Raw genomic sequence first — 18,082 nt, forward strand, 5'->3', positions numbered from 1 at the left:
CGTGATATAAAGTCAGAATTGCGAGATATAAAGTCAGAATTGCGAGATATAGTCAGAATTGCGAGTTTTAAAGTCTGAATTGCGAGATATAAAGTCAGAATTGTGAGATATAAAGTCAGAATTGTGAGATATAAAGTCAGAATTGCGAGTTTTAAAGTCAGAATTGCGAGATATAAAGTCAGAATTGCGAGATATAAAGTCAGAATTGCGTGATATAAAGTCAGAATTGCGAGATATAAAGTCAGAATTGCGAGATATAAAGTCAGAATTGCGAGATATAAAGTCAGAATTGCGTGATATAAAGTCAGAATTGCGAGTTTTAAAGTCAGAATTGCGAGTTTTAAAGTCAGAATTGCGAGATATAAAGTCAGAATTGCGAGATATAAAGTCAGAATTGCGAGATATAAAGTCAGAATTGCGAGTTTTAACGTCAGAATTTTCCCCCTCGCAATTACGAGTTCATATCCCACAATTCTGAGAAAAGACGTAAGAATTTTGAGATATTATCTCACAATTTTGAGAAAAAAAAATTGAGATAAAATGTCACAATTATTTTTTTATTATTTTTTAAATTGTTTTATTCTGTGACGGAAACAAGCTTCCATATCCATACTAATCTCATGGGCTACGGTAATAAAAATAATGGTGGAATGTGGCAAAAATCCGTAACAATAACCAGTTATGGATTCATGTCATATTTGTGATTTTATCAGACTGTAAGCTGTGGATCCTTCTCAGGATGACTGCGCAATGGTGGGACTGAAGGAGGAACGGGGCAGCTGTCTCTGTGTACATTGCACCACCGGCGCTTTCTCCAACAGCAGAGTAGTGCTGTTTGTTTACATGTCTTTACATCCCTTCATTTCTGAGGGGTGGGGGACGAAAGGCAGATGTGCGTTTCTCATCGGCTCACCTGCAGTGACACTGTCAGATCCTCCCCCTAAAACTGAGTCACAACGCCAGTGAATGGCTAGCAGGTGCGGTGATGGTTAAACAGTCAAAAATGGGGGAATCAACTGAACAAAATGGAGCGAGGGGGGTTGGAGAAGAAGTCGGTCAATTTTTTAGCAGCAGCAGCTGTATTTACTAGAGCTTTTCCGCCAATACCTCAGAATATGTTCTGCATTGAATATTCTGCCCAAGCCACAAGAAGAAAAAGTCATATTCATATTCAAATGTCTGTGGAAATGCCATCTCTTATCCATATTCATAGCTGGTGCATGCAGCTCTTTGAATCACTCAAATAACTGCTCTGCCATTCATAGACTTCAGCCGAGAGTTATTTGTTAACATCTCAAAATAATAATGTTAATGACAGTTTTATAAGCACAGTCTCAGATACATACAGTGAACTGATATATGGACACTTACAGTAGCCATATGAATATAGAAAGGCTTTCATTGCATTAGATGACAAAATATCAAACCAAGTGCCATTTATTGCAAAAAAATTTGTTAGGTTTAAAATGACAAACCAATGGATGTTTAAATGGAGACGAGAAGTATTTGGATACTCGGTGTATGTCTATAGTTAGCTGTTATATGTGACCCTGGACCACAAAGCCATAAGTAGCACAGGTATATTTGTAGCAATAGCCAACAATGGGTAAAATTATCAATTTTTCTTTTATGCCAAAAAACATTAAGAAATTAAGTAAAGATCATGTTCCATTAAGATATTTTGTAAATTTCCTACCGTAAATATATTTTCTCAATATTTTGATTTTTTTGCACCCTCAGATTTTCAAATAGTTGTATCTCTGCCAAATATTGTACTAACAAACCATACATCAATGGAAAAAGCTTATTTATTTATTCAACTTTCAGATGTTGTTTAAATCTCAATTTAAAAAAAATTGACCCTGTTTTGTGGTCACGTATATTTTCTAATATACATCCCCTAAATCCCCACCTTTCGAATAGTAAAAGTATTTGCAAAAACTTGAAATGTGTAGTATACTTTATTCTGTTTTACCTTACAAATAAAACAATTTGTGAGTGAACAGCATCAGTTATAAGGCCTGCTAAAAATAGGACTTTCCATCCATCAACAGTCTTAGACAGAATGTTTAAATGAAGCACATGATGCTCCTGGAAAATGAAATGCTCAGTTTGTAACTATGTTACAAAAACATCATATCTCCCATCTGATTTGAATGCCCTCGATCGGGCTTCGGGCACCAGCTGCCTGGCTGTCAATTGCCTGATGAATGCGAGAGTTTGCGCGCTTCGCTGGCGCGCGCGAACTGATATGGGGAAACAGCGGCCCCTAGCGGCGCGCGATCAAAATCCCTGGCAAAAACTCTCAGCGTTTTGGAAGGAAGGACCATCAATACTGCTCTCTTGAGAATCAATCTGACGTTTTTATCAGGGACAGGGACAGTGCTTATGATCCCTTAAGATTTGCAGAAAATTGTGGGCACATCCTAATTATGTTAATAGCAAGTCTATTAAAAATGTGATATGAATTATATTAGGAATCGTCGATATCAGAGGGGGTTATACAGCACAAGGGAGGCAGGCTGTCAGCTTGTGGGTCTGAGGAGCTGTCAGAAAGCGAGAGAGAGAGAGCGAGAGAGAGAGAGAGAGAGAGAGGGAGAGGGGGTTAGGAGCGCAGGAGAACGCTTCTCCTCTCCAGATGGTGTTTTAAACGCAGACAGAAGGGTCATTAGACAGCAACACACCAGCTTCCAACCACTGACAACAACAAAAATAAGCCCAAACCCGAGATGGTGCAGAGCGAAACAACGCACAGTGTGTAACATCATTTAACCGGGACGCGAATGATGTTTTTAACGGACCGTTTTTACGCGCTCAGTGCGGAGGGAGTTCGCGACGAACAGTTGGAGTATTAACGGGAAGATCTCCGAAACACTCCCTATATGAATCGCTTCTACTGACGAGGACTTGCAGGATTTACAAGACACAATATCCACTTCTCTTATTGGAAAATGGAGCATCAGTGGCAATATTAAAAACATCTATATTATTGGAGGGATCGCGGACATCTACTGTGGAATACGATATAAAAACCATCAAGAACGCGAGATCTGAATTGGAGGACTTTGCGATATTTTTTTTTTGTTGTGATTTGAGAAATCGAAGCGAACTTTTTTTTTTCTTCGCCTGGTGCATTTTTACTAAGAAATTTGTTAACGCGTTTCAAGATTTTGACATTTGAAAGGAACATAATACCAAAGTCTCACTACTTTAATACTCAAGCTTCGCTGTGTTTTTAGCTTTGTATGAAATATTTTCGTTCTCTTGAAATTGAATTACCTCATTATTTATTACTATAACGAAAAGTCAACATCGCGTGCAATCCAAAGGAGTTCAGAACTCTCTCAGACACTCTTATAAAACGGCATATATATATGATTTTTGTTGATTTTGGAAAGTTCTTGCCCTTTTCAATGAGGATCGAGGCGTAATATAATCTCCGTTTCCTTCTGTTTTTATTTTTCGCGTGGATTATTTTTGCTGCAAATACCTCAGTTTGACTTCGACCTTCAAAAGTAAGTGATTCATCTGCTTTATTTATCGTTTAATATTAAAGGCTGTTCCTTGAATAATTGTCAGTATGAGCTGATTTTATATGCGTGTAAAGCTGGGTATGTCTTCTAGTCCAGTAAATGATCATATGATATGGTTTTAAATACAAAATACAAATATATGAAATACAAATCTAGATGTTTATTTAGATGCCTGTTATTTTATAACTAAAATGAAGTTCAAAAATTAAACCTATATTAAGTCATACAAATCTCAATCTTTCTGTAATTATTTGTTTTAGTAAAAGAACACAAAAACTGCTACAAAAATAATGTGCATCTTATTGCAAAGCAATTCCAACCTCTTTAAACTGAACATATCAGAAAGTTGCTCACATTGCAGCCTTTATTTCTTTCACATTTTCTAAAGAGAAAGAGCTTTGATTGTTTACTTTAAAACAACATTTAACTGAGAGCAATCTTGGAGATAATACAGCATATTTAAGATTTAAGATAGCAGTCATCTCTGCACCTGTTCATCTAAAAATGATTAGTCTATATGAGCAGAAAAATGAAGATGTGATCTAGTGCATTGTGATGAATTGTTCATTGCCAGCACACAGATGGATGAAACCACAATATGCTCCAGTGCAACATCACTTGCTTTAACTGTCCTTCAGTCCAGCCCTGTCAGCAGCCTGCAAACCACCACTTTACTCTTCAATTGACCCTAGTAAAGAGCAGCTGAATTATGAATGAACAGACGGTAATAGTTCTCCCAACAGCTAAATGTCTAAAGGTGAAACCACACTGTGGCCACAGACTATCCTTAAACATTACCACCAAACAGCTTTCACAGGCAAATGTCCCTGCAGCTCGACTAAGAGAAAGCATTCATTAATCTTTTGGAGTGATTCAGTTTGCTTTCATGGCATCTTTTATATGTAGAGGTGAACTTGACTAGTCTTACAAGTTATGTTTTTTCTTTAAGACTGTTCATAACTATTTAAGTTGGTTACATAAAAAAACATAGATTGGTCTAATTTGATAACGAAAAATAGGACTGAGTGCCCCTAGTTGGTCTTCACATAATATGCAACTGATCAGAAGGTTGACAAAAGCTAAATACATGTGCTTAAAATATTAAAAACAAACCATAACACTTTACAATTACTGTAGGTCTCATTTGTTAACATTAATGAATGTATTAACTAACATTGAGCAATACATTTGTTACAGTATTTATTAATCTTTGTTAATGTCAGTCGTTCATTGTTTGTTCATGGTAGTTCACAGTGCATTAACTAATGTTAACAAATACAACTTTTGATTTTCATAATGTAAATGTTGAAATTAACATTAATAAATGCTGTAGAAGCTGTTAACTAATGAAACCTTTTTGTATAGTGTCACCAAACAATTATTCACCAAAATCCATATACCTTTTAGTGAAAAGGCATAAATACTGGGTTAAAAACAACCCAAGTTGGGTTGAAAATGGACACACTGAGTTGTTTTGACCCAGTGGTTGGGTTAAATGTTTGCCCAACCTGCTGGGTAGTTTTATTTAACCCAAAGTATGTTGGAAATTAACATTTATTAATATGTTTAATAAATGAACATAAGTTTAATGAAGAAAAATTAAACAATAAATATTTATTAAATTGCTTATTAATTAATGCTTACCTTTTGATTATTATTGTTGCCTCTAGTAATCTAGTGTCTGATTTTTAATTTCCAACCTAGTTTGGATTCATTTTAAGCCAGCCATATAGTCATTTTTAAACAATAGTTGAGTTAAATAAAACGGTAGGCAAACATTTAACCCAACCGCTGGGTTAAAACAGTCCAATTGCTGGGTTTGTCCATTTTCAACCCAACTAGGGTTGTTTTTAACCCAGCATTTTTAGAGAGTACATTGACCACAGTTTAAAAAACCTTTAAGTAAAAGGTCAATTAAAGTTGTTTTGTAAAATTCAGCTTCATGATTTGCACTGTGAATCTAGTTTAGTGTGATGCAAACTGTCGGTGCAACACTCGGCACAGTGAGAATTCACATGTACTATGTCATGTGGAAGGTGTCAGCTTCAATCATCAGTTTACTAGTATATTGGACGCTGCTTTCAGGTTGGGAGAGTGTGTCCTTGTGGCGGTGCTCTGCAATGGGAGCAGGGACATAGTGTGCACTGGAGGTGATTATTGTAATTTGAGTGCGGGTGCAGGTGAAGTTTGCCGTCTCGTAATTAACGAGAGGAGCAGATGGCGGTGGGCGGGAGATTGGTGCAGGCAGACGGCCGGCAAAGCAGCGGGGGGAGGGAGGGAGAGAGAACGAGAGAACTAGGGGGTGGAGTCAGGCTGTGATCAGTAAACACCTGATCGGCCAGGTAGCCTGACCTGACTAACACAACTAACCCCACAACACTTAAAAAGCCAGTTTATACCACTTTTGGCACAAAGCTATAATCATTTTTAATCTTTTCAATATGCAAAGAGTTACTGTAATAATCTGTGGGTTGTGCATGTGCTGACATAAAAAGCTTTTGTGTTCATAATATTGGTGCACAGGTTCGAATCTGGCATGCAGCATATCCTAATCCCATTACTGTTAAAAAGAGCGGCATAAGCTATGTTTTTCTATCCACCTATTTTTATGTGCATTTTGGGATATTGCATAAAGAAATACACTGAAAATGCCAAGATGCACATAAATTCTAAAAATGAAAAACGTTTTCATCCGAAAAGAAGACATGCATAAACAATGGAAACACATTTACTGAATAAATCCCTTGATGCGGATAACTGAACAAACCAGCGGACCAGTCGCATCGCAGCATCTCAAATGTTGGTTTGGTGGTTCTGAAACGCCTGAGTCAAAGTCTGTCATCAGAATGATTTGGTTTAATTCCCTCCAGAAGCGTCTCACGCGATTGCGTTCCCAAACGCCAGCGTCTGAACGCAAGAGAACATGACAGCGTTTATTGTGTTTCGTCTGACGCTCTGAGACGCAATATGATGGAGGAAAAAAGAGCCCGATTGCAGCAACTTACATGTTTATTACTGATATCTAGAGAGTTCTCAGATCACACACTCATACTAATTCCTATAATGCATTTATGCAGTTGTGCGTGTGTCACATGAGTCCCAAGCAGGTGTGGATGGTCTCAAGCTTTAGAACGGAGGTGTTTGAACCTGTTTTGTTTATTATGTCTTTAGAAGAGCTCAGTGGAGGTTATCCTGGCCTATAATCTACATTAGCTTCCAGAGAGAGCACTTATGTGTCACTTATGTCCTGGTGTGAGGAAATGAATCAAAGATCTGGATCTTTCCATAGTTGCATGTATTGAAAAGAATGCCTTCTATTTCCATAAAATAAAAAATCCATAACTGCACAGTGTGCACCACAAAATCAATGTGTGTGTCACAGATACAGGAAGACACTAGAGACAAAGGCTGTGTACAGATAGCAGGCAAAAGTGGCCCAAATCTGATTCAAAACAGTGTAAACAGCACAAACCACACAGAATCTGATCTTTTCGATACTGATTTGGACTACATGCATAAATGGTCCTAAATCAGACACTAAAGGACTTGACATTAACACAATTTGGTGGGTTGAAGTTTATATATAATATACATTTTTCAGTTGTAGTCTTTTAAAAAGGCATGTAAAATAATGAACTAAGTGCAATGTAGTGTTGTCAAAAATATAAATTTTTCGATACATATCTATAGTGAAATATCTGAAACGCTTCCAAAACTCATTTTCCGCAGAATAGATACACATTACCAGCTGTGCTTTCTCTCTCTCACATCTCTCCGACAGCGAGTCGACACACAAACCCACCTCGTTTCATTTGCTCTGGATGAATACTGTTGGTGTTACAGGGATTGAATTTCGGCATGGGATTGTGAATAAATTTACTCACTCCCTCAGATTTTGTGCTCACACCTAAAGTGCGCCACATAAAGCGGTCTCTCTTATTGTGCTTAAACAGTCAAATACACACAAAATAATGTTAAAATGCCAGTCTTGGTGATGTAAACACAGTCAGTTGCATTTTAAGTGAACGTAAACAGTTATGTGTATCAGTATATTGGATCCGTGCATCAGGTCTTAAAGTGCCAGCAGCCTAATAAACCTGATGGGAGTCACTCCAAAGACTTTACATACAGGTAGTTCTTTGGTCACTTATATGGAAGGTTAATATGGAAGATGGCAGCAAAGGTAGTTATAGAACTATACAGCTCTATACAAGGGAAAACTTGAGGGGAAACTATGAGAAAAACCTTGTCCTCATCATCAGCTGCACGCAAATTCACTGGCTTCTGGGGCACATTAACTAAATAAATGAATGCGGAAATGCGGACTTCAGTGGCCTTTACTTCCGTATGACTGTATTCTATCTTTGTTTTTGTTTTGTGCACATGCACATTAGTTCAGGACTGTGACTAGCTATATCAGAATCTGATATTGGCCACATAATGTGAACAGCCAAACAATAAATCAGAATTGAGCAATAAGGCTTGCAGTGTGAATATAGCCACTCGCTCAGTTCATATTAAACATCTGATGAATGTCATATTTGATTTGCCTCCTAGTTGCTGATAAATAAGCTGATAAAGTGTGTCTCAGTACCTATTCGGGGGTGAAGGCTGTATAAATCGTACTGTTATGGCAAATTGTCCCATCCGGTTGTCCTGCTCTGGCAAGCCAGGGCTCCCAGCGGGAGTGCCAGTGAGAGGGAGCAGCAGGGACGGGCAAGGGTGCAATTGCCATAGTTTCAGCCCTGTTTATCCCTCCAAACAGTGGGAAAGACGGCGACGGTGCAGTGAGCGCATGTGTTTGACATTACTGTGACATGGCGGCCTCTCTCGAGAAAAGGAGAATGTCAGAGAGCAGAGAAGCCGGCCAGCTTCCAAACATCTGGAGTAACAAAAAACACATTTACGCCACATTGTTGGAGCTGGGAGTTCACTCTGAGAGAAAACCACATCACTCTGAAATACACTCGCTCTACTCGTTCTTTCCTTTAACCATGTGTTCCCACAAGAAAAGGTGTTGTGCTATCTTAAAAACACAATAGGTCAGCTTTAATATCTAGCTAGACTTCTGAATATTGGCATTAAGTCTGGTCCACTCTGCAGCCTATTGTGTCCAAGACCCGCCCACTTAGACAGGAAGAGTCTGATGACGTGTGAAGTGGCCAATAACGTTGCTTTTTATTATAAGATGTTTAAGAGCGGGTAAATCTGAATTTCTAAGATCAAAACTGAATATACAAATGTGCTTAAGGATTTAGTTGAATTGCTGTTAAAGGTGTACTAAGTGATTTCTGAAAAACGCTGTTGAAAGTTGATCGGACTGAGAAGCACAACACACCTGTAGCCAATCAGCATTAGGGGACGTGTCCATTCATGATGGGGGAAGAGAGAGAGTGAGCCAATTAGCAGTAGGGGGTGTGTCCACTCATGATAGGGGATGAGAGAGTGAGCCAATCAGCAGTAAGGGGTGTGTCCACTCATGATGGGGGAGGAGAGAGAGTGAGATGTAAAGAAATATTGTAGAAAGAGAGGTGCCTGAGAGACATTACAAAAAGAGAAAAGCTCTGAGTAATATCAAGGGAAAAAGAAAGGTTATGATCAGGCAAGAGCTGTAGGATCCGTGTTAATGTTAGAAAAGCTTTTTCTTATTTAAGTGCCTTGCATTTCTTTAATTAATGCTAAGAAGTTGATCTTTAAGCCCACATCGTCTCCCGTCAGACTTATAGAAATCTAACAGTAAAGATAGCCAGTCAGGTTAAAACTTGCATTTTAAGAAAGCTCTTATCAGAGATATAGACACACACTTCTCAAAGAAAAAATAGACTGCTCAGGCTGATGTTGCAAGATTGTTGCATCCTCATTTATCTGTAATGAAAAACAGATCTGATCTGATCAAATAGGGGACATTGTAAACCTCTTTGAGAAATGGCTCTCACTATGATTTGGCTTGTTTTGTTTGGCTGATAAGCAAACTCTTGGTAAATAAGAAGGTGAGGAGGATAAAAGGATAAGTTGGCAGCGGAAGTATGGCTGAGAGACAGGGCAGCAGCTGGAGTAATCCCTGCTGTAGAGGGGTTTATTAATCAAACAGTGTGGAAGTTCATATCACCGCTCCTGTCTGTGATAAAGCTAGTTCTTCGCTTCCTCTCTCGCCCTCAGCCAGTTAGTTATCACACACTTCTGAGTGGTAACTACAGATGAAGTTCAGTTATTAAGCCCTCACACACACGCACAATTCTCCTCACAATGATGTTAAAGTATTGAGAAGGGGCTCTGGGCTGGATTGGGGCTGGGAGACGTACGATGTAGCGTATTTGCACAAATTAAAGCAGCCGTTATCTCATGGAAACAGAAGCAGAGCGCCGGACTATCCTGTCATTCTTGAAATGGGTTTGAGCTGAATTTCACTGCGGCTCCAGTCTCTTACGAAGACCTTAATCTAACGCAGAGGTCTTCTCTGATCAGTTATTGTTCCACAACTAGGGATCCACCAAAAGGAAGTTTAATTTCCATACAAAAAAGGAACATTTTCAAAGCAAATGGAATTGGGAGAAACATTTTTTGTTGATGCCAGAATGTTCCAGCTGGAGGAGTGGGGGGGGGGGGGGGGTACTTTAAAGAGGATGTTCCTATATGGAAATGAATACAAATTCCTGCAGAGACTTTATAGTATTAAAAGTGACTATTAAGAGGGACAAAAAAACCATAAGCTGCATCGATCCCCACTGTGGACACAGCAAATCAGAAAGACAAGGGCAGTGAATGAATTTAGGCAGCTCACTTTTTTTGTATTTATATATTTATATTTATATTTTATCTACAGTTTATCCTTCTTAACTACTTTTGTGTAATAAATGTTATTTCCTTAATTTATTCCTCTTTGCAAATTTTTGATTGACACTTTCTTTTTGTATGCTTCGAATAGTATGGAAGAGGATTAAGGCCAAGCAATAATAAAAATATAAAACCATCTCGAGATTAAAATTGTTAAATTTCAAGAAAAAAAATCGAGATAAAATGTTGAGAATAAAGTCATTGAATTTTGATAAAAAACTCGTTAAATTTCGAGAAAAAAGTCTAAATAAAATGTTGAGAATAAAGTAATTAAATTATGAAAAAAAACTCGTTAAATTATGAGAACAAATTCGTAATTTAACGTAATTTAACATTTTATCTCGACTTTTTTCTCGAAATTTAGCGACATTTTTCTCATAATTTAACGAATTTGTTCTCGTAATTTAACAACTTTATTCTCGTAATTTAATGACTTTATTCTCAACATTTTATCTCGACCTTTTTCTCGAAATTTAATGAGTTTTTTTCTTGAAATTCAACAACTTTAATCTCGAGATGTTTTTATTTTTTTATTATTGCTTGGCCCTAATCCTCTTCCGTAGAATAGCAACCAGCATCAAGCCTTTTAAAAAAGTATCACAGAATGATCCCATGCCGTATATTTTCAGTATTTTGGATGTATATGATAGGGTTTTAGTGAAAATGTATGATTTAACGAAAATCTTCTGTGCTCGACTGTGCGTTCATGACACAATTAGCGCCGCAGTTCACTCTGACTCACCCAGAAAAAACACACAGATGTGAGAAATCAAGATGAATAAAAACACAACATTAAATACAACGTCTGGAAAAAAAAGTATCCTTTCTCTCTTCTCTGAGTTGAATGTCTCCGGACAGGAGCTCCGTTGACAGATGTCAGTTGACAGATGTGAACGTGACAGCTTGTTGCAATGACCTTACAGAAGAAAGTACATGGATTGTATTTCATGCTGCGTTTTTGTTAATCTTAAAGCTGCAGTCCGTAACTTTTTTTGGTTGAAAATTATCCAAAATCAATTTTTGAGCAAGTACATAACCAGCCAGTGTTCAAAACTATCTCATTATCTTGTCTCGATTCACAATGGTAAGCCTGTAATAATGTTTTATAATAAGAGCGACATGGTGGATTTCCGCGGGAAATTTGAGCATGCAGCAGTTCGTCTGTGCGTCATTACGTCACGTCCGTAAACAGAAAGGAAGGAGTCCAGGCAAATCGGTTTTATCATGTGAGGATACTGGTAGAGGATCATTTATAGCCTGTTCTCACAGCAGCTGAAATAATTAAACTTTTCATTTTAATGTTGGATTGTATTCTAGAAAGGTCCAAATGACAATCATCAGTGACAACTGGAGATTCACCCATAGTCAAAAGCAAAAGACTTTGCTTTGCTACAGAAATGGAAATCTACAGGTAACGCTAATATACACATAGCCATAGTAATGCTGATGTTGTTAACATTAACGATTTGAGAACAAAGTATAACAGTAATAATAATGTGCACGGTTTGGCGTGATCCGAATTAAGCGATCGTTAGATTTAATCATCATTGGCAGCATGATTTATTGTAGGCCTAATGCTTTTTCCCTCAGTTGGTCAGAACAAAAGTGGCAGAAATGCTACTTACTTGTTCAGATGATATTTTCCAGTGAAAATTCTTATATTGGTCATACTTTCAAGATGTAGAATCTGTGATTCTGAAGTTTAGTATCCACACCAGTGTGGTGACTGACAGCAAGCATTAGATTCATCCGCGCTGACGAGCCGTGCCGAGGCACAACGCACGTACAGATGACTGTTCCGCATATGACTGCAATTGCAGGTTTCAAACAAGAGATGGCAACAAAGAGGAAAAATCGCGGACTGCAGCTTTAATTTCTCAGAATTTGTGTGTTTTTCTGGGCGAGTCGGAGTGAACTGCGGCGCTAATAGAGTCACATGAACACAGTCGAGCACGGAACACTAGCGGCCAACGGCAGGTTTTTCTTTAAATAATACATTCTTTTTTTTTCCACCAAACCCTATCGTATAACAACTGAAATGGGAGATTTAAGAGGATCCTCTTGATATTTTGACTACTGGACTACTAAAGAGGCATTTGACATTAGTGCTTTTTCGTTGTTGTAAGCTTAATTTTGCATGTTTGTTATAATCTTTGCAATCTGTTACAAAATTGATAAGCTGGCAAAAAATACCAAATGATAATACCACTATTCAACATATTACCATGGTTAATTGGTACTATAGTGGTAAAAATGGTTTTTGGAGATGTACTATGTTGTTAGGACACATTCTAATGGGAATGCCATTTTTGGACAGTCCAAAGGTAATGTAATGATATTCTTTGAAGTAATACCATAGCAAGTACCATAATATATAAAAATGGTTGTTACTGAATACCCTTGTATAGTACCATTCTTGAGGATCACTATACCGTTACTACTTCAATAACTTCATAGAAGAGAACATTAATAAATATACAATGTAGATAAAGATCACTTTGGTTATGTATATATATTTGTTTGATATGTGTGTGAGTAGGGCAGGTTTCAGCCTTTTGTGCTCTATAAATCAGCAAGCTGTAATGACGCAAGAGCCAAAGCAAACAAGAGCAGTACTAGGCTACAGCTGGCCATAGCCTAAGAGAAAAAGAAAGAGAGAGAGTGAATACTGTGGAGAGACAGCAGCTGTCAGGCCCCGCATCGTGCACCTGTCACACAGGAAGTCAGGGCCTGCCACTATTTCCTGGATACGCCTCCTCAGCCAAACACTTCTGCAGTTTTCTCAGAGGATTTATGAGGGAGAGAGAAGAAAAAGAGCTAGTTATCCTAGTCAGGGAATTAGGATGAAAAAAGGAAGAGGAACAGAGTAAGTCAGTTGTGAGTAGAGACGGTAGAGCCGGATCCTGACTGTGAAATAGATATATTTCAGAATGAAATACTAGCGCACTGCATACTGTGCAGTATATACTTTATACTGCCTCCTGTATAAAACATTATGGGAATTAGTACACAGCATTCAGCTGTAAAGAATTTAAATTGAAGATGCTACATTGTTTCTACATGAGATATTTGGCAGTCTAATCAAATAATGAGTCAATAAGGTTAAGGCTGATGGCCTCAGGATACAGTATTTCACACAATATGCTATACACATTTTGATGGATGTAGACAGTCTTTTTGGTATGGGAACTATGAGACAATGCTATTCAGAGCATATTCCCGCAGATGATAAACACTGACCAGCAGAAACATACACAACCACTCTTTCTACTCATTTACATTTTCATCCTTCTCCCAGGTAATAGTCATCCATGTGACAGGATGTGACATCACTTCTAGCTCAGTAACAGATGGTGAGCATGGTAGCTTGGCGTTATAGCCACTCTTGTTTTTCTTCCAGTCATGTGAGCAGGGGATCTGTGGTGTGTGTGTGTGTGTTTTGCTTGGCACGCGTCCTCTTTGTTTGTTAGGATTGTCAAGGCGGGTCCTCTGGAGGGCTTCTGTGTCTAATTCCCCAGCCGCCCCTCACGCTGCCTGTATGCAATTAACAGAGTAATTAAAAGCTTGATGAGCTAATTGGTGTTGGGTGAAGCTGCAGGTGTTTTGATTTGGGAGCTTGTTTGTGGAAGTGTGGAGAGAAAACACATTCCTGTCATAGATCATTTTGTCTCTTTTCCCCCCACTATTAAGGTAATACATGAGTTTAGGGAAAGCAGAGCTATTATTATTATTTATCAGCCTTGATGGGAAAACTGTAATCGTTCCATAATGAACGTTCTTGTATGGCTGAAAGACAAGCATGTCGTATTTGTCCAAGAACTAATAAAACAGCCATTAGAATTATGGCTCTCTTAGAAGATCAAAATTGTTTATTCTTTTGTGTATCTAAATGTTGTTCCCTAACTAAGCTTCCAGCATCAAGCAAACTCACTCTCTCTCTCAGAGAGATAATGTTTAATGTAAGGTTACGAAGAGAACGATTTTAGGCCAGTGAGATTCTACAATTGGTCCATTGACCAATAGAAACCTCATTGCTTGTTGTGTTCGCATCTGCCAGTTGATGTCAGAGTGAATGTCATTTAACGAGTGTGACAGCGATGTGCAACAAGACAGTCTGTCAGCCCAGAGTGTATGCATAATTCACTTTCTTTCTCTTCCTTTATGCACTTTTTATTATTTTTTTTTTGAGTTGGGTGTCTTATCTTTCCGCTCACACTGAAGATCTCATCGCCCCCTATACCCTTAAACTATTGAAGGGGACAGCCATTTGTAGGCCATTTGTAGTGGTGCCCGAAACCATAGTGGACATTATCAAGTGCACTCATTCAGTCACACTATGCACCGCAATAACGAGTGTACAATCGATGTACACTAATTGGTGAGACAATACTCATAATGCACTGTGAGAGTCGCCCATTGAATGAATTACCACGTCTCACCAGAAGATGGCGTCTGCAGCTGAATCATCCATCCATTTTCCATCCGTTTAGATCTGCACTGATAGAAAACAAACAACAACAAAAAAACTCCCTGAAACTTCCTAGCTCTTCCATCCAGATAGCTGAATTCTCTTTTTTACTGTTATTTCTATTTCTTATGTGTTCCATTCTTATTATTATGTATTTGGTTCTTCTTTATGTAAAGCACTTTGAATTACCATTGTGTATGAAATGTGCTATACAAATAAAATTGCCTTGCCTTGCCTTCCAAACTGCTGGTCCAATGTGGTGACAGCGTAATATCATACAGGTATAAATACCTTTTTAATTGATTATTAAATTGTTTTATTAAGGTTTATACATGCTAGTTTCCATCAATACTACTGGAGCTACCAAGTTTCAAATGATTATTAAACACAAAGCACAAACTATGCGAAAGTGGCATCCCTTCCATCCAAATTTCATTCACTCCCTTGAGTGGACTATATTAATGGAGTAATGTAGGCAATAGTGAATGAGAGTATAAGGGGTGATTTTGAACACAGCCTCTGTCTTTGAATATCAGTTGACAGATGTGTTGGTGATGGCTGTATGCCTGCATTACTCTTGGTCCCCAGGTGTCTGAGCTGAGGCTGAGGACATTCCTGTGTGTGTGTGCTTGTGAGAGTTTGTGACAGTTATTGATGTTCAGGTGTGTAAGCTCTGAACAGCAACACACACTGTGAACATGCTGCCTCCGCCTCAAGCACAACGGTTACTTCAGGCAGCACAGGAAACAACTACAAACACAACAAGTCCACAGAAGGGTGGAGGGACATGAGAGTCAGAATGTTGTCCTGGACTGTTAAACGGACAGATTCTGCACACTGAAAAAACCCAGACCACTTACATGAAGCTAAACAACAAGCACCTTGTTGTGAATTTGCACTTGCATGTTCCATATTCCTGTAGAAGTGGCCAAGCACTCGATTGGTGCCCAGCGCTGTCCTAACACACTCCAGATGGGCCGAGCTGGGGAGTTGTTCTTGGCACGTCCCGGCTCGGCTGAATGTCACAAATACTTTCCTTTATTTAGGAATGGCTAAGGCCGGGCGGCTGAGGAGAGGATAGGAGGGAGTAGGGTAGAGAGCAGCTCGGCAACATCTGGATTTTATTAGCAGCCATTGGGAGAAATCTGAAAAGGAAGTTTTTTTCTTTCTTGCCTTTTGGGGTAGTGCTGGGCTTTCCAGAATCCTGACCACTGATTACACCCTCCCTGTGGAGAACAGATGGCACTGAGACTTCAGTACAATTTTATCAATAATCAGAATACAATTCGTGAGAGAATGTGAGAAACAGAGGATGCTATTCCATAGCATGAGATGCTGATTTCCCAGGCTTCTTAACTTGCCTGACCAGCAATAACTCCTTGGTCAATCATCTTGCCAAAAAGCTAATACCGGTAGACCAGTTTTTCCAGCTTTATTCAGGGTGGTTAAGCTGTATACGCACCAAACATCCTTGTTGCTCAGGTTTGGCTGGTCAGCTTTGGCAATTAGCCCCTGCTAATAGATGCCATTATGAACCATTCTGCAACTGGGAATGATAATGGATAGCTTTCTCAAGGTATAGCTATTGTTACAGCTTTAGGGGCAGGAAAAGGTTCAACATTCTTCTCAACAGATCATTTCTCTCTGATTTTAGGCATAGGTAATGATTAGGTTTAGGAATATGGTTAAGGGTAGAGTGTCTAGGACCTAGACATAGGACAAGGATGTTCATCCAGGAATGCATCCTTCTTGGCCTAAACAGGGTAACCCCCAAAAGTGTGTTTGGAAAACATCTGTCATTAAACAGGTTTCCTTTCGCTCTGTTCATAAAGTGTTATAGTCAAGCTGAGCTGAGATATTCCCCTCTTACCACTTCCTAGATGAGGTGAAACCCAAGAGAACAACATTTAGCGTATGTCTTCCTCATAACAGAAGGATATGAGGATCACTTTGGAACTGCGACAAGAGAATAATGTGTCTGTACATTCTTTAACAGAACTGTACTGTGGCTATACATGCACCGTTTTTGGTGACCCCAGCATTCTTTCCCACACACGCGTACATGCTGGACGTCTCTCTCACACACATACATAAGTTTCAGGGCCCAGGGGTCTGTTCAGCTTGTGACTAAATACGCATTTATTGCCATCTGAATGTTTGTTTTCTCAAAAAAATATTTGCTCAGCTGAAGACGCCTGCTTAGGCTCACAGAGAGTGTGTTTGTGTGTGCGTGCACTCTCACCCTTATTGTACTTTGAGTTGTAAATAATTGAGAGATAAGTTCAGTGTGGAGAGCACATGATGCTGGCCAATTAGATGTAGACTAAGTTGACTTTCTAACTCTGTTCCAAAACATAATGAGCTGCCTTACTGTCCACAACCTGGAGTATATAGACAGCTGCCTTCAATGGGGGCCATTTTTTGATTAGATTAGGAATATTTTATTCAAACTTTTCAGCGATTAATGACATTTGAAATTGACAGTTAACATTTGTTTCATTTTTTCCCTTGACATTCATCACGGTCCTTTCTGAGATTGCGACAAAGGACACATGCAAGCCTTAGATTTTGGCCGAAAATAAAGTTACAGCATGTTAGAAGGCAGCATAATGTTGCCGAACAGACTTTGCATCGGAAACGCACATGTAATGCGGTCTGGGTAAACATACACTTCCCATTCTAGTTCACACAGGCTCCTACAAAGACATCTTTGGGGACAGACCCTAGGGATATTGTCCGGTCAGATCTGAGCCTTGTGACAATGTATCTTTCTTTAGCATGAAGATTTTAGAATATGAGATCTACAGAGGAGCTTTGGGTGATGATGAGGAGAGATGGTGGGATGGCTGGGGTGAGGGATAGCGGACGGACGGGTCTTGAAGTGCCGGCCAGGGGTCGAGGGCTGTAATCCTGCTGTTTTGATGAGAGGCCTCTGTTTGTGTGGACTCGGCAGCAGCCTGATGGGGAGCAGATGTGGGAAGGCAGGCGGTCGGGCACAGAGCCAGAGCAGCTGGGAGAAATTAAAAACAAGAGCATTCCTAGAGACTGGGGGAATTACATAGGGGTGGATGGAAGGGGGGGGGGGGTGTGTAGTTACAGGGACAGGGAAAAGAAGCCATGTGAAGGGAGAGAGGGTTACCTTGAGGGGCTTTTCATTGTGTTTGAGTGAAAGGTAGCTCAGTACGGACTAATGGCTGGAATAAATGCCAGTGTGAGCATAGAACCACGTCACACGCACACGTGTACC

General features: G+C 39.2%; 1 protein-coding gene across 3 annotated transcripts in view; it reads left to right on the plus strand.

Annotated features, from left to right (window-relative positions):
- Positions 1–18,082, plus strand: part of cbfa2t3 (CBFA2/RUNX1 partner transcriptional co-repressor 3) — a 55,990-nt gene that overhangs the window by 17,038 nt on the left and 20,870 nt on the right. The window contains exon 1 of one of the 3 annotated variants that reach the window (XM_067400232.1): positions 2,669–3,515. The exons of the other annotated variants lie outside the window; for them this stretch is intronic. The gene's annotated coding sequence lies outside the window, so the exon portion shown is untranslated. Of the gene's footprint in view, positions 1–2,668; positions 3,516–18,082 lie in introns of those variants that run through there. 3 annotated transcript variants of the gene reach the window in all.

Source organism: Chanodichthys erythropterus, chromosome 11, assembly GCF_024489055.1.
Source record: "Chanodichthys erythropterus isolate Z2021 chromosome 11, ASM2448905v1, whole genome shotgun sequence".
In the NCBI taxonomy this organism is placed as follows: Eukaryota; Metazoa; Chordata; class Actinopteri; order Cypriniformes; family Xenocyprididae; genus Chanodichthys; species Chanodichthys erythropterus.